This window comes from Terrapene carolina, unplaced genomic scaffold (genome assembly GCF_002925995.2).
Source record: "Terrapene carolina triunguis isolate 2854851 unplaced genomic scaffold, T_m_triunguis-2.0 Scaffold111, whole genome shotgun sequence".
In the NCBI taxonomy this organism is placed as follows: Eukaryota; Metazoa; Chordata; order Testudines; family Emydidae; genus Terrapene; species Terrapene triunguis.
This window is the reverse complement of record NW_020664462.1, coordinates 16,139,351-16,158,140: the sequence shown is the minus strand read 5'-3', so window position 1 is coordinate 16,158,140 and position 18,790 is coordinate 16,139,351.

Below are 18,790 nucleotides of genomic sequence, written 5' to 3'. Positions count from 1 at the left end.
TGGTGATCAGACCACTTGTCGAACACTGAGTGATATAGATGCCTGACGGCCTAGTTGAGATCAGAAAGAGGAGCTGGAGATTCAAGGAAGGGAAAGGAAAAGATTTTGGTTGGATTGGGAGGAAGTATGGAAGGAGAGAGTGAAGTGTCAGATAAGTTAGGAGGAGAAACAAAAAGGAGAACTCAAAGCTAACTTTGGATAAGCATCTGAACCTTGGGTGATTTCTGAACCTTCAGTATCCTCAAAGAAGCATTGAAAACAAGGGGCTGGTCTGAACAAGAACTCCAGATACAGGTCACACCACAAAGGGCCAATTCTAAGGTAAATCCTGAGTAGCTGTTAACTTCAGGGGAATTGCTTTGGATTTTCATTGACAGGAGTGAGAGCAGAATTTGTCCTCATGTATGTATAGTGTATACAACAAAAACCTCTGATCCAAACACTCGAAAGATTTGAAATCCTTGTCGGAATCTGAACTTTCCAACAGTTTAGAGAGTTTGAATTCAGCATATTACAAGGTTTGAGTGGTGAATTTGTAACCAGAGCTGAGGTTTTGGTTTGGGTCCATCACTATAAGAATAAAACCAAAACTCTTATAGCAACCAGAGAAATTCACTTAGCTTTAAAAGGTATCTTCCAAACCATGAGCCTGTATGTTGTCAATGACTTGCTTCCTTGTTGGTAAAGAAATGAATCCTAAAATTTTGGAAAAGTCAAAAAGAGAAAACCTCTAATGTTAGTTTATCTTGTAAATTGAAGCATTTGTTGAAGAAAAAAGGAAAGCTAAAAAGCCAGTAAATAGCTTTCAAAAATGGAAGTATATCACTAGCTATAAAGTAACTCCCACCTGTTCATGCTCTCTGTACGTGTGTATATATGTCTCCTCAATATATGTTTCACTCTATATGCATCCGAAGAAGTGGGCTGTAGCCCACGAAAGCTTATGCTCTAATAAATTTGTTAGTCTCTAAGGTGCCACAAGTACTCCTGTCCTTTTTCCTAAAGTCACTGTTCTAGTATAGTACTTAAATTATATCTCATTTTGTTGCATTGGCCTCAATCTTGCAAACACTTGTGCGTGTGATTAATGAAACACATACTTGACAAAAGTCCTAGTGATTTCACCCAACGTTATTTACCTGTATAAATGTTAGTGGGATCAGAGCCATCACCTGTAACTTTGCAATACTTTAAATGCACTGTCCACGGATTCTCCCAGTTTAGGATATAAATCTTGTTGCATATGAAGTTCAGATTCCAATGCTGCTTAATTCAAAGATCAACATAAATATTTGAAGCACAAAGGTGAATAGAAATGTCAGTGTCTCCAAGATGAAACCTGATGTCATGGTATATGGATCATTTAGGCCCCCATCCAACAGAGCACTTAAGTAAGCGTGTGCTTGAAGTTAAAGACATACTTAAATTCTCTGCTGGATTGGGGAACAAGTAAGGTTACTGTGCTGCTTTCTATAATTAGACATAGACTTGAATCATATTTTGTTTTCAACTCAAAAGGACAGTAGCCATTACATCTTCCTTTCCTGTACGCTGAGACTTATAATTAAAAGCTTGCATATTTTCACATACTAAAAATCTACTACCAGTTCAAATAATCCCAGAAAACAATTATTTTATATAACCATGAATATAAAGATTTCCACAGCACATATAATCAGATGCTTAAATACCAAAAATATGAACACAAAAAGGAGACTCTGAAATGGAAACAAATAAAAACAATCATTAACAAATGGCAACTAGTACAGTAAATGGCTGAGAATACTCAGCATTAACAGTGAAAAACATTAATTAACTAACATCTCTTTAAAACAGGGGGAAAATCCTGCCTTAAATAACATTTTAATTATTTCAGCTGGCATTTTTCAGGTTATTTAAGACAAATTCACATCACACGAACAGATTCTTCAAGTAATTTCACTTGCAAACTTGTTAAAATTTTAAAAATTTACAATCTCATAATCACTAGGAAGAAATGGAAAAAATATTGAAGTAAATGCTAGTGCACAAATACAGTAGTGGCGCAGAGAAACGTGCACGTTTTACTTAGAATGTGTAGCTAAGGTAAATTCAATAATTGCCAGTATTCCTTTCCTTGTACTTACTAGAGGAAATACCCTGAATGCTGCACTGACTAAGGTCAAATGTTGAACTATAATCACCGCCAAAGAAATTTATCAGCTATGAAAAAGGTAATAGCTTGGCATGGAAATGCAGACTACAATTCTAATTAGAGAGGAATGAAGCCCAATTCCAAACAGATAAGTATTTTTGAACTTCTTCAGCATTCAAATTTGAGTTGAATATCTCACAAGAATAGGCTACATTAGGACAGCAGCCATGAGTTAAGAAGCAGAAAGTCACATCCTCACATGCCATCTAAATAACATCAAAACAATGTAACATCGGCTGTTAAGAAGGCGCTCCCGACCTAATAGCACCTGCCATCACCAGATAAAGAAACTGATCTTAAGATGTTTACAGAAAACTTTGCTTGATAGCATTCTGTTTGTCAAGGAACCACTTATCAACAAATGTGATTGTGAAATCTATACTGCTTTATTGTTTTGCCTTTATGGTCTCTACTTCTCTATTGTTTATCTGTGTGGTTTCTGTCTGATTCTTTAATTGTTTCTGTCCATCGCATAACTAATCTTGCAACATTTAAATCAACTAAGGTGGTGGGGTATGATGAGTTAAAGAATTGTTTCGTGATGGGCTACGACTGGTGAAAAATACTGTTTTGTAGTACTTTGGTTTAAAATTATTGGTTAAGGTCTAGCTAAGCAGGACTCACATTTTACTATATAAATTGGGGTCCAAAAGGAAGATCTTTGTAACCTAACTCCAGGACACTGCCCAAAATCAGAGCTGCCAAACCTCAACATGCTGTCAACTATATCGTGCAGAAGCTGGAGTCCTTAAATGATCTAATCTTGACTGGCCACCAAGAAAAGTTCATCTGCCTTATTGGGAGTGGTGAGCACTGCATGCTTAGCATATGTATTCTGTTTTGGTAACTGTTAATAAACAGAGATTAAGGATATTACTGTACAAGGCTCTTTCCCTGGTAGAAGGCCCCGCAAACCCACAGAAGATTATGCCCTGAGCTCTAGGAACTGGGATGGGGTGGGGTGCCTAAATTAAACAGGTTATGCCTTAAACCCACAGAAGGGTAAAGGTGGGTGCCGTAGAGTGTGTGGGTAACAAACTACTCACAGTACATAAGATTAAGCATGTGCCTGCATTTCTGTAGGCTTCAGAGGTTCCAAGGCCAGAAGGGACCACTGTGATCATCTAGTCTGCCCTGCTGTGTAACACAGGCCATCGGACTCTTCCTGTTTGAACTAGAGCAAATCTTTTAGAAAAACATCCAGTTTTGATTTTAAAATGTCCATTGATGGAGAATCCACCACAGCCCTCAGTAATTTTTTCCAATGGTTAATTATCCTCATTGTTTAAAATGATTTCCAGTCTGAATTTGTCTAGTTTCAACTGCCAAACATTGGCTCTTGTTATACCTTTGTCTGCTAGATTGAAGAGCCCATTGTCAATTTTTTTGTTCCCTATGTGGGGACTGATTGGTCACCTGTTAAACTTCTTTTTGTTTAGCTGAATACATTGAGATGCTTGAGATTATCAGGCAGTTTGTTCTGATCATTTAATCACTCTTCTTCTTTTCTAAATTTAGGGCTTGTCTAAATGAGGAAATTTACTGGCATAATTATGCTGCTATTAGGCTGGTTGGGAATTTTTTGACAGAACAATTTTTTCCATCAGAAAATGTTGATTTGTTGAAACCAAAATTTTGCAGAAATGTACTGCTTTTAGTGAAACTTTCAATTTCAAAAGATTTTGTTTTTGTTCCTATGCAAAATGAAAATAATTTTCAAATCCTTGACATTTTTAATGAACCAGAATTGTATTCCAGCCAGCCCTAGCCATTATACTTACACCAGTATAAGAGTGTCAACATGGGGGAGCTATACTGATATAACTAGAATAGAACAATTATGCAGGTAAATTTCCCTATGTAGCCAAGCCTTTAACTATTATGGTGACTGGAGCTATAGAAAAATAAATAGATTCTGCCCATTTACTTGCATTCAAAGCTGGAAACATTCTAAGAAGAATATCTCTTAGTTGTACTAGTGATACAGCATTGAACACTCTCCCACAACATGATGGTTTTTAGAGACTCCGTTCTGACAGAGCAAGTTAGAGAGCTCTGCACCCCAGTCCGAATCTGGCGCTGAATGTTTTAGTACTAGAGCTGTTCAAAGTCTTAATCTGAAATGGTATTTTTCCCAAATGAATGTTTTTGTGAACATTTTTATTTTTTGAAAAAAAAAATCGCCACTGTAATGGGGGAAGGGGAGAAAAAAAGATTGTTTCCCCCCGTTTTTCACTGAAAACATGATTTTTTTATGGGAAATGTAAAAAAATATTATTTTTTCTATTTTCCATTGGAAATAATGGACATTTTTCAGCAAGGCCGAATTCTCACTATTTAAAATGTATATATCATGCTATAGATGAGCTTGGTGCTTTACATAATGAGTAAAGATATGGCTGTTGCCCTTAAAAGCTTTCCACAAGAAATGATATTAAGTGGGATGGGGGGAACCAAGGGAGTGAGGATGGAATGCCAAGGACTATGCTTAGGGTATTGTTTAGACTGAACACTCTTTGGGGCAGGGACTATCTTTTTGTGCTGTGTTTGTACAGTACCTAGCACAGTGGGGTTCTGGTACATGTCTAAGGCTCCTAGGCACAATGGTAATACAAATAACAATGGCTAGCTTCTTGGCTGGCATAGATTGACCCAGTGCCCTCCACAGCAGAAAGCATAAGCACCTACAGCTTCACTACAGAGCCAGGGCTTCTGTCAGTGAGGGCTGGAACAACTCATATCGTAAGTGGTTTGACTCATAGGGAGGACTTGAAACCCACATTTACCAGTGGGTTACACTTGAACAGCACAGTAAGCATCAGGTTAAGTTCCTAGCTTTTTGTTGTTGTCTGTAATTTATAGGGAATTAAAAGGTTGCTGTTTGAGGGAATTATAAAAAAAGGTGGGGTTTTAGCAGATTTGAAGGAGAAGAGAGAGGCTGGACGGCATACATGGGGAAACTTCCCTAAATTTTATGGCTGCTTGGATTCAGAGTTTTAGTTTGGGCCCATCTCTATTTCTGTAAATCGCTTCTAGCATTTTCTGAGTCAGTAACAAAAGGCGTTGGTGAGGAAGACATCAACATTAGTTATCTGCACCTCAGGAACATTCTTTTAAAAATATTAATATGCAAAGTCAGTTGAGACAAGGTTTTCAAAAGTGATTACTGATTTTGTTGCCTCTTTTTTGCATGCTCATCTCAGACACCTTAAAAGGGGCTTGATTTTAAGATTCCTGTAGGTGAGTCAAGTCAGCTACTGAAAAAGTGAGGCACTTTTAAGGTCTTATCCTAAAGTAGGATTTTGAGAACATGCTAGGAATGAAATATGGTATTTGAGCATAGCTGTCATTTAAGACGGAAGCAGATGTATAGTGATGTAGCACTGCAAAGTAATGACTAAAGGTTACGTGTACCATTTACTACCACATGGAATGTTGTACCAGCTAAAGTGTGAGTCACATTTATGTGCATGTGATTGTAGCTGGCATACTAAGGATATAAGGCCTAATGACAATACAGATAATGGAGAGCCTCTTTCTGGCAAAGAGTTAGGGGCCCGTGATTTTTCAGGAGTTCTGATGCCTTGGACAACATGAAATTCAAATAGTCATGGAATCATTGTGACATTCCCCAGGGTGCAATCTGGACTGCCGTGTCCCTTTCCTGCCTGAGATGCCTTTTACACTGCTTTGCTGGTGAATAGCAAACCCCATCCAGGCTCTGCTCATTTACTGCCATAAGCATGTAAAGTCGCTCCCAGCTGAGTACATGAATGCTATGCTCAGCCATGAATTACATACAGGGTGACACCTGCATATCCCCAGTCCCAGCCTTGCTCCCCAGAAATGTGCATCTTATACTGTCCTCCTGGACAGTATAAGCTCATAGATAGTCTGTCATTCCAACATTGGGAATGATTATGCATCAGCCTTTGTTATCTCAAGTAGAGGTTTCCCAAACACTTCAATCAAACACACTGGTTTAGATAAAACTATAAAACAAGTTTATTCAGTAGAGAAAGATAGATTTTAAGTGATTACAATTGGTAAGGCAAAAATACTCAGAATTGGTTACAAAAATATAAAAGGATAAACACACAAGCTTATTCCTAAACTTTACCAAGCTAACAGGTTTAAAAGCAAAAAAGTTTGTCTCTCCATGAGCTGCAATACATTTCACAGGCTGCGTCCCTTTACAGCCTGGCACCACTCCCCCTTTTGTTCAATTTTTTGAGAGTTGTTGTCATGAGCAGAGAGATGGAAGGAGGAGAGACGCGGCTAGGGACATTTCCCCCCCACCCTTCTTATACTCCAACTCTTTGTGTTGGAAAAAAATCATTTCTGGGTCATGGGGGCTGGCAGTTCCATGGCATACGTGAGCTCCAAACTGTCCTTCAGATGAATTGTAAATTTCTTGTTTACCTTCCCCCCTTTTGGTGGATGGCTGCTTAACTAAGTGATAGCCCACTTGACTTTGTTGACACTTGTCTAGAGTTGCCAATGTATCTTTGTCTCTGAAAACTTGCTTTGTGGGTGTTACCCAGAAATACAACATATTTCAGTAACAATCATATAGCAAAATCTCATAATTGTACATGTAGTGTTGTTATACACATTTCAACTGAATAATAATAGTCAGCAGATTATGAGTTTTCAAATGATACAAAGGCATACTTTGTACAAAATATAACATAATCATATAAAAGTAATGAACATGGGGTACAGGATGTCACAATCATCACACCATAAGGGTGCATATTAGGATTGATTTTTATTCATTTTCTGTTTCAATGGCCTTGGGAAAAAAACAGAGTGCTTAGCAGAATTCACTGATGATTCAAAAAAACTAAGAGCAATGCAATTCAAAGTGACTTGGGAGCACGTACAGACAGGTACAATTTCTGCAACTGGAGAGAGAGAAATGTAATGAAATGAGGACATAGACATAAGGGAAAAAAGAAGGAAGAAATTAAGGAAATGGTCATTTGTTACTGCAAATGCTGTAAAAATGTTTTGCAAGCTGGAAAGGGCTCCAAAAAGCTCTAAAAGAGCGAATTTAAAGAAAGGAAATAAAATGCCTGTATTCACAGACAGAGGCACAGGATAAGCATTTGAAAATTTCTTGGACCTCTGAGACCTTCAACAGAATACAGGTGGTTTGAAGAAAAGTCTCACCTGTCTACAACTGCAGATTTAATATGCAGCAGAAATAAATCTAATATTAGAGCTGGTTGAAAATTTTTTATCCAAATGCTTTTTCAAAGGAAAATGACTATTTAACTAAATAGAATTTTTTGCAAAAAAAAACCCCAATTTTTTTTTCCAAAAAATTCTGGGTGTTCTCTGCCTGGAAATGTTTGGTTTTCAGTTTTTCACTGATAATCTGTAAAAAGTCAAAGACAATTTTAGGTAAAAACAAAAAAAAATTGTAGAAATCATTTCCCAAGCAGCTTTAATTATTGATATCTAATCTATATCTATCTATTCATATAAAATAACTTGTGCATTAAGTGTTTACAAAGATCAGTACTCTATCCTGGTGCTCAGCTCCATCCTCTCTGTACTCCGCTGGTGGTGCAAAGGGGATAAAAAGCTGCCTTAACAGGGCAGCCAAGGATTCCCTTGATGCTATAGGGGGAATCACAAGGTGGCAGACAGCCAGCAGTGTCTCCACCCCCAAGAGTAGGAGGCATTCATAGGCAGAATGGGAATGGAACCAGAGCACAATATACTCCAATGATTCCCAACTAGTGGACTTGTCCCTGGAAGACTTCTCTAGGACCCATAATTTACAGCAGGCTTTAGCGTCAAAAATCAGGGGAGTGGAAAGGTGGTTTAAGGTTTGACTGGACTGAGGGATATGGCTCATAGAGTTGAAAAAGGCATTAATTAGGGAGATACAATTAATATTAACAACAATGGGGAAGGACTGCAATCCAAAATAGGGAAAGAATAGGTTAAAGAATATTTAGATAACATAGATGTATTCAAGTTGGCAGGGCCTGATGAAATTCTCCCTCGAATGTTAAGGAATGAGCTGAAGTAATGCTGGAAACATCAGTGATAATCTTTGAGAGCTCATGAGGATGGATGAAGTCCCAGAGGACTGGAGAAGGGTAAACAAAACACCTATCTTTAAAAAGGGAACAAGGAGGACCCAAGGACTTGCAGGCCAGTTAGCCTAACTTTGATCCTGGGAAGCTACTGGAACAAATTATTACACAAACTATTTGTAAGCTCCTGGAGGATAATAGGGTTATAGGTAACGGCCAATGTAGATTTGTCAAGAAGAAACCATGCCAAACCAACCTACTTTTTTTCTTTCATGGAGTTACTGTCCTAATGGATAGGAGGAAAGTTGTAGATGTGATACATCTTGATTTAAATAAGGCTTTTGCTACAATCCACATGGCATTCTCATAAGCAAACTAGTGAAATGTGGTGTAGATTAAATTAGCATAAAGTGGAGGCACAGTTGTTTGAAAAGACCATACTCACAGAGTCAACCTGGGATTATATATCTACTGGGGTCTCACAGGGGTCAGTCCTAGGTCCTGTACTATTCCATATTTTCATTAATGTCTTGGATAATAGAGTGAAGAGTATGGTTATAAAATTTGCAGATGACACCAAGTTGAGAGGCGTTGCTAGCATTTTGGAGGACAAGATCAGAATTCAAAACAAGCTTGATAAATCAGATAATAGGTCTGAAACTGAGAGGATTAAAATTGATAAAAAGACAAATGCAAAATACTACACTTAAGAAGGAAAAGCAAATGCACAGCTACAAAATGGGGAATAATTGGAGAAGTGATAGTACTGATGGAAAGGATCTGGGGGTTATGGTGGATCACAAATTGAATATGAGTCAACCATGTTGCGAAAAAAGTCTAATATAATTCTGTGGCGTATTAACAGGAATGTTTTATATATGACACTGGAGCTAGTTGTCCCAGTCAATTCAGCAGTGGTAAGGCCTTGGCTGGAGTACTGTGTCCAATTCTGGGTGCCACACCTCAAGAAAGATGTGGACAAATTGGAGACAGTCCAGAGACAGCAACTAAAATGATAAAAAGTTTAGAAAACGTGCCCTATGAGGAACGGTTAAAAAAACTGGGCATGGTTAGTCTTGAGAAAAAAAAACTGAGGGGGGACCGGATAGTTTTAAAATATGTTAAGGGCTGTTATAGATTCATAGATTCTAAGGCCAGAAGGACCACTATAATCATCTAGTCCGACCTCCTGCATAACACAGGCCATAGAACTGCCTCAAAATAATTTCTAGAGCAGATCTTTTAGAAAAACATCTAATCTTAATTTAAAAATTGTGAGTGATGGATAATCCATCACAACCCCTCGCAAATTGTTCCAATGGATAAATTACTCTCCTCACTGTTAAAAACATATGCCTTATTTCCATTATAAAGAAGATGGTGATCAATTGTTCTCCATGTCTGCTGAAGGTAGGGCAAGAAGTAATGGGCTTAACCTGAAGCACTGGAGACTTAGGTTAAATATTAGCAAAATTTTCCTAGCTATAAGGATGGGTAAGCACTGGAATAGTCTTCCAAGGGAGGTTGTGGAATTTCTGTCATTGGAGTTTTTTACGAACAGGTTAGACAAACACCTGTCAGGAATGGTCTAGCTTTACTGGGTCCTGCCTTAGCACAGAGGGCTGGACTAGATGACCTTCTGAGGTTCCTTTCAGCCATACATTTCTATGATTCTATGCTATCTTGCCTTTTCTGCATGTTCTGTTCTTCAGTGCCTCACAGCAACAAGACTCTTGCCTCAGTTCTGGTATCTTGCACAACAAAGCAACAGTGAGATTCTAATTTTCCAGGCAGGTTATCCTTTTCTAGGCCACTCTGCCCAGACTCCATTCAGAGATATAGTGGCTGGCTTTGTTGGTGTTTGAGGGCTTTTTTGGAACTTACAAATTACCACATCATATCACACAAAAGTACCACATCAGATCAGACCTATCTAGTCAGGTATCCTACAGCATCTAGTACCGGATACTTCAGAAGAAAACATAAAACTTGCAAAGTGTACCTAATTATGTAATACTGTATCACAATTTCTTCTTGATCCCAGCTGGAGATCATCTTTTGCCCTGAAGCATAAGAGAGAGAAAATTGCACACACCCTTTTCAGAAAGACCTTTTCTTAAGTCTGCTCAGCCCTCATCAACTGCCACTCCTTAGTTTATTTTTAGTTTTCTAAGATGCTTTCCCATTATGGCATTCCCATTTGCAATCATCTCAGCAAAAGGCATGTATGCTTGACTTGGACAGGGTCATTTCCCTCTTCTCTACTGAATGATAAGCTCTTCTCTGGCAACCAGGATGAACTGCAAAGATAGCTCAACCAGGTCAGGCAACGATACTCATAGGAGATTACATTTTTAAATTGCTTTCTTACCATTTTTACCTAAGGAAGAGAATTTACAGTCAAATTATTATGAATCTGAACACTAATGACCTTTTACCACCCCTCTAAAAAAAGAGAAAGAAATACTAAAATGTGAGCTGAATCCCTAATACATAATAAACGATATATTCAAAAAGCAACGTAGATACAAAATTCAAAGTAATCTTCCTTTCAACCCATATTCCCAGCATGTAGACCAATGCATGTAAAATTTATATCAATGTACAAATATTTTACAACTAATAAAGTATTTAGGGGGATGAATCAGAGCTCTTTGACCCCAATCAGCTTTAACTCTTTATTGAATGTAACTCAGATCCACTTTACCTGACACCTCTGAATTTGGCCCATTGAGTCTGCATATAAGGGGGACTATATTCATGTAGCCTACTTGTTAAACCTCAGCAAAAAGGAGCACAGCAGGAAAAGTAAACAGGAGAATTTAATAACATGTACATTAAAGTAGGTCACCCTTGAGCACAAAGACTGCAGCTGATCCTAGCCCTGGTGTTGGCACACTTTTTATAATAAAGAGAACACCATCTACTGAACTCACCTATGATCCCTGGGAAATTGGAATGGGTTGTTAATTTGTCATATTGAGTTTTTTCATCCCTAATGTTTATGCTATTTAAAGCTTGCTTCCTCTTTGTATTAGAGTGATCTCATAAATAAGACTGTAGGAACTTCAAGGGAAGATAAATGTTTCTTTTACTCAAACTGTGATAGAGATCCACCCAGATATTATACTGTATTATATATATATATATATATATATATATATATATAATATTGATTGATCAATTGATGATTGTTCAGTTGTTCTGAAGACTTCAAAAATTTCTTTCTTTATTGTTGCAGATATAGTGTCTTTTTGTTGAAAGAATTTTTTGAAGTCTTCAGAACAATCATCAATTGATCAATTCAGTCTAGCATGGATTTTTTAAAATTTGTGATCACTTCAGTACTGGTAAAAGCAGTTGTATTGATAGCCCTGTAAACTGATTTTCCTCTACTTGCAAAAAGAACAGATCTAATATTAGCAAGAGACAATGCAAACTTCCCCACAGAGCTTCAACAGCATTCTTGCCAAGACCAAGTTGGGGTGAAAGGGTGGTTTTGGCATCTCTGGGGAGACTTCAAGTGACAGCTCACATGCAGGCCTGCCGACAGCAATTCCGGGCCCCGGGCAGAACAGTCAATGGGCCCCCAGGCCCGGCGTGGCGTCACCACATGGGCGCAGAGCTGGACCACATGTGGCAGCAGTGGTGGCCAGGGCCCCCCTGATCCTTTTAAGTTCTTCAGGCCCCTGGGCAATTGCCTCCTTTGCCCCCCGTCGGCGGGCCTGCTCACATGTGATGTAGACACATATTCACATATTCACTAGGAACTGGATCGAGACCACTAACTCACTCTACATAGACTAATGAATAGTCCTCAGACAGTAACAATACTTTGGTTCAGATCAGTTTGGGCTGGCTTCAAGCTGGTTACTTGGAGGTGACAGACTCAATAGCCAATTACCACCCCCCTGAGCTATCCAGTCCCCCATTAAACTAGTTATGAAAGAACAGAATAATCCAATTCATTAGATAGTCAGTGAGTTTACTATCATCATGTATGATTTGAGATTATGCAGCATACATGATACATATGAAAAGATGTGTTGGAATGTCACCCCCATGCTTGAATACATTTGTCTGCAAATGCTTCAGTGATTTATAATGACCAATGTAATGAAATCCCATGAGCCCCTCATTATCAACAAATAATCTTAATAAATGACTGAATTTTATTGAACTTTGTTGACTGAATTCCAGAGCTATGGTCCATTAACAATAGCTTAAAGAGAGGAGGGGGACAGCTATGATGTATAGACATTGATGAAGGCACAATCTACCTATCACATCCATTCATTCAGAGATAATCCTATTAGGGAATGTAGTAAATCTGCAAAATGCACTTTCTAGTTTGAAAGTGAGGTATTAAAAAGATCAAGAGGGACAATTCACACTGGGGGGAAAATTCTGTGCAGAGATTTTAACATAGCAGGTTCTAACTACCAAAGTCTCCTGATTTATTCTTTTAACTCTCTCCTTTTCAGAAAATATGAGTTACATCTTCATTGTGGGCTTGATTCTCCATTGCATCGAAACTCTGGTCTTAAGCCCAGGAGAGTTCGAACCACTGGGGAGTCAGGTGTAGCTCCTTGGTTCTTAGTCATCCAATGCGCAAGACTCAGGGGAACACCTTTAAGTTATGCCACTGATACGAGGTCTCTCTGGGACCTCTTGCCAGTGGAGAAGTAGGAGTACTGGAGTCTTGCGCTGCTATGCCCCCTCCCCCTCTACTGATTCCTGGCCCCTGCTGCCAACATGCTCCTTCCCTGCCCTTCCCTTCCAGGGAGGGCGTTCTGGTGCTGGAGGTGGTGAAGCCAATGGCAGAGTGGTCACAGGAGGCAGCAGAGTCACTTCTGACACTTTTACACTGGCAGGGATTTCCCCTTACACAGTGAGAATTCTCCAGAGGCAAGCTACCGCTGCCATAGGTTTATACGGCACAGAATGAGCAGAGAATCCAGTCCTCTATAACGCTCCATACATGGTATCGCTGGATTTGTGTAATACCCACTGCGATACACATAGAGTATTACTGCTTTTAAAAGGTAATTTGCAATCTCATGTATTTATAGGGGATTTGGGTGCTCCCAAGATGAGTGTATACTGCCAGCAATGTGGTCTTGCTGAGCTGTTTCCTCTCCTCATCCCACTTTCACACCCACATCTATGGCACTCCCTATGCATGGTATACCCTCCTGATCTCAGCTCACCAAGCCAGCACCCTGTCTTCATTCAAGTCCATCCTAACAGTTAACTTCTTCCACAACAACAACTCCCAGCACCACCACCACCACCACCACCAAACACATCTTCCAAGGGCCAGAGCCAACAGCCACTGAATTCAATGGCTGTGTGTCCATTAACTTCAGTTTGAGCATTGGCTCCAGCCCCACGTTATTCACTCCTGGGCTTCCAACTCTGTCGTCTCTTCTTGTGTCTGTCTCATAGCTTGAAAGCACCTTAGGGCAGGGATGGTCTTCACTTTGTGCCTTGTACAGCACTCAACATACTCTCCGTGCTTAACAATTAATAAACTAATGACAATAAGATGATATAATACAAGTCTACTGCTTTATTCTCTTAACTTTTATTTTTCCTTTTCAGGAACTTTTGTATCATGCCTTTCACATTATATTTTTATTTCCAAGACATCATAAAAGGTTAAGTTTACAATAATCCATAATTATGGGAAACCAAGGTACCTATGCCAGAGTAACAAGATTAATACCTTTTTGACAGAATTTAATAATATGGTTTTATAATATTTAATTTTGTTCCTAAAATCTCTCTCAGTGGGAAACTTTTTTTTTACTTACCTAAACATTATTGCTTTAAAACAATTTAATTCATATTTCCTGGCACAAAGCATTTATTATGCAGGCTTGTTGGGAACTGATTTTTATAGGATCGTGAAAGGATTAACTTCAACTTAATTTGGACATTCAACCAATTTTGACAAGTATAGTTCTCTGAACCTGGGCTAATAACAAAATCCTTAATTCATTCTCCTCTTTCAAATGCCCTGAGCACTTTAAAATTTTGATTTATATGTCGCTTTGGCTAACACAAAATGTTGTTGCTTTTGTTTTCATTCATGAAATGAAGAGCCCAACAATCAGTGGAGCTGATGACATTTCCCACTCTCCTTGGGCCAAATTACATCCAACTGGGGTGAAAATCAGTGAGACTATACCCCCTTGCCTCATATAACAGAGTCCAGCCTATTAGCCAAAAGTTTAGCATCATATTCCCACCAAACTTTTTAATCATTGCACTGTGGGGCAGAAAACACTAATTTGTTACTATGTAAAACTATACGTGGGCTCTACTATGAAGTTATCTATAGTGCAGCAAAATCGGTATCTATTATGATGCACACCACTGAGCCTGCAAAGCACTATCTAAAAGAAAAGAGAGATCTATGTCTCTTCAGAATTCTCATATGGGGCAGACAATTTTATTTCAGTTCAGACCCAGCCCAGGTTGGTAGTGACTGAGCGTGTTGGTACCATTTAATGGTTGTTTGGTGGCCTATGTGGAATGACGGGGGTGGTCCCATTCCAGTAGATCACTCATTGGTACCTCTGATAGGATTCTCAAGAGAGATTCTCAAGGATGAAAGGGGTATAAAGGCTGAAATTGCCTAACCTGATAGAAGGGCAGGCGTCTGACTAATCTGTGGGACAAGGAAGAGACAATTCCCAATGAATCTGACTGTGCATAAATACTACATGCATCACCCAACCTACTGTAAAAATCTGAACAAATCCACTAAGTGTGCAGTTTATATATAAATGGGATTTATAACTCTATTTTTAGTTATAGAAAATCACTGGCATGTGAAAACAATGGATGTGAATCAGAATTACAAATAAAACCACAAACCAAAATGCAGTATTTTGCAGATCATACCTACTGCTGGTCTACCCCGCTCTATATTAATCCAGCATATTGTTAATATTGTCCAAAAATAGGCAAAGGTAAAGAAGAAAAAGGGATTGGGCAAAGGAAAATAAATGTACATCAGATTGTCCAGTGATCAATGATCAAACAGTAGAATTTTCACTAGCAATAAAAATAACCTGCAATCCTTCACTACTGCTTACCTGTCAAGATGCCATTGTCTGTTCCAGAGACTTTCACTCCACTTTTCTTGCAGTTATTTTCTAATCAATGTCTATAGAGCAGTGACAGATAATCTTCCATTAGGTCACTGTACTTCCACATTCTAAACTAGCAGAAACTGTGTGATAAAATGGATGATCCAAGTCACTATGCAGCTACTGTGGTCACCATTCATAAGCTTTGCAAGTAGATAACGTTAACACAGTATTTACTTGTAGTGATACCATTTTAAAGATTTTAGTGACATCCACTGTACATAGTCACATGTTCCAACAATCTCATGCAGAGTTCCAAGCCTGTGGGTGCTGGACTGCAGGAATTAGAGAGACAGAGGAGTTTGTGAATCAACAGGACAAGAAAGAGGTAAGCTAGAAAAAGAAATCAGTGTAAGCGAGGAAAAATAATTGGCCCTTTATCAGAATGTATCTGAACATGTTTGGCTAGAAATTTTATGAGAGAAAACTTTAATAAGAGCATTTATCTAAGTAGGGTGCAAAAATACAACAAGTTTACCAAACTTTTTTCCAACCCAATAAAATATTTGACTGAGGTCCAAATTTTGGTTGCAGCTTTAGATCACTTCTGTTTTAATGCAATCCTGTTCACACATTCCTTAGAGCAATCACACATTTCTCTTGTAACATAATTTTAACAGAAGTGATACTGATCAACATGAGATTCTTGGCAATGCTTGGCCCTTCTTAAAGCCTGCATGGGCACGCAAGGAGGGGATTCCTTCTGCTCATATTTGAGAAACACCTTTATACATATTTAGCCAACCCTTCATAAACTTTCTGCATATTTTGAAGGCTCTGATTAACAACTAGGCTTCTGAAAACGGTCCTGCCTGGTTGCCCTGAAACACTGTAAAAATGAAGGTATGGGATGCCAGCAAAAGTGAAAAACTGATTAATAAAATCCTTGCAGATGGGTAGGTAACTTAACAAGTGAAGAGCAGAAGCATCTCATTATATCTGTCCAGAGAATTATGCCGTGTGTACATCTGTGCTTTCTTTTCAGGTGGGTTTAACTTTCAAGTTAGCAGTATATTAATGTTATTATTAAAACTGTGCACAGGCCTCTTCCAAAGCCAATATATATTTTAATTATGGCCACTTCTGTTTAAGCTTTCCATTGTATTTTAACATCTTTGCTTCTTGGCTTACTACTAAGTAGTATGAAGGTCAGGGCTTAATGTAGACTTGCAGTAAATTACACTTCTTCAATTGCACTTTCAATACAGCTCCGTCGAAAGTCTTCTAGGAAAACTGCCATTCCCACTAATGACACATTTCATATGCTGCCTGGTCTCATTCTCACTAGGGTCCATTCAAGGCTCGCATTCAGAAAATGACTCAATTAGTGCAGACTTACAGATGCTTCTGCGGGAGATTTGTGAGGAAAAATACCAGTAGATAAATTTATGTCTTTCTTCAGCTCAGGCGAGTTCAGCTGTGATTGCGCAAAGTGATTTCACTTAATTCAGAGGGTTTTTTTCAAAGCAGGCAGCAGGTGAATAATAAAGGGTCGTCTCGGCAATGCAAAAACTGGAACATTCTCATTCAGGTGGTTCAAACTTGAATATCTTTGCAAATAAAAGGACACTGATTTGTGAGGTCGTATTGTTTATTCAGTGCCAGTTTTCACACAACTACTGTGTGAAAATGCTAGTGAATCCTAAACATTTCATGAATATTGGTGGAACTTATGATCTTCTATCCTGAAATTCATACCAGAAAATGTTATTTGTTATTCTCCTGTTTGAAAAGGTTACGTCATCCAGTCTGGGAGCAGAAATAATATGTAACTTAGAAGACAGACCACACAGCATCCATAATGAATGGTGGATACTAGAAGTGAACAACCCAATCAATCCATAGTCTAAAAAATGTTGACCAAAACTATCTGACAAAAACTTATATTGATGAATAAAATGGATCAGTTCACAGACTATTCACTAGTCAAAAATGGGGCTAAATTTGTAATGAATATAGTTCATTGTGAATAATTCAACCACATCTTTTTGCCATAATGAAGGCAGCATTTTCCCACAATTGCCACACAGTGCTTTGTGACATATTATAATTTTTCCCTATGCAGTACTTTGAATAAGTATTAACTGTGTGGTGTGCATTGGTAAATGTTTACATTTTAATGGTAACCACTACAGAGTACCTGTTCATGGTAAATTGCAAAACAATTCAAATGCCAGACTGGTGGCACAGCATCTATGTAGTGAGCTACTATAGTTGGTATAAACATTGAGCCAGACCCTTGGCTGGTGTAAATTGGCATAGTTCTGTTGACTTCAATGGAGCTGCATCAATTAACACGATTTGAGGATCTGTCTCAAAAGCAACCTTGGAATTCCCCAAGCAAAGGGGCAATTTAAAGATAGCAGATTAGGGTCATGAAGAGGATCAGACTGAATAAAAATGACACTCTTCCCAAACTTCACATAAAACTCTAAGTGAGCCAACCCTTTTATTGAGTTGTGAAATAGTTGGTTCCAAACTCCCATCCCCAAACTCTTATTTTTCACTTTTATCCATGTCTATGTTTGACCACAAAGTGGGAGCACTGATATATGAAAAATCTGCTCTAATAGTATCCTCTGTTTCTTTTGCAAAGCAGGAGCTCCTGGAAATCAATCCAGTTTTCCAGACTCTATTTGTATGAGTAGTCTGAACTTGTGTGATCTTTTTCAAACCACACCAATCACCCATCATGAATAAGCAAAATCTTCCCATTCATATGTAAAATTCACATTTTGATAGAATGGAAGCTCTATTTAGAGTAGCGCCCGTTAGTTCAGTCCTGCAACGATATTAGTGAGACCCTCCTCTTAGATATCTATACACAAATGCAAGGAGTATGAGGAATAAGCAGGGAGAACTGGAAATATTAGCACATAAATTAAATTATGATGTAACTGGCATCACAGAGACTCAGTGGGATAAATCTCATGATTTAAATATTGGCATAGGGGTACAGCTCATTCAGAAAAGACAGGCGGGGGAAAAGACAGGAGGTGTTGCATAGTACATCAAAATATATACCCTTGTCCTAAAGTCCAGAAGGAGGTAAGAGGCAGACTAGTTGAAAGTCTCTGGGTAAAGATAAAGGGGAGGGGGTGACGTCATGATAGCAGGTCTATTTTAGACCACCAAATCAGGAAGAGTTGGTGGATGAGGCATTTCTAAACCAAATAACGAAAAACATCCAAAACACATGATGTGGTAGTAATGGGGGACTTTAGCTACCCAAACATCTGTTAGAAAAGTACTAGACAAAACACAAAATTTACAGTAGGTTCTTGGAATGAATGGGGGACAACATTTTGTTTTAGAAGGTGGAGGATGTAACCAGGGGGGCAGCCATTTTAGATTTGATTCTGACCAACAGGGAAGAATTTGTT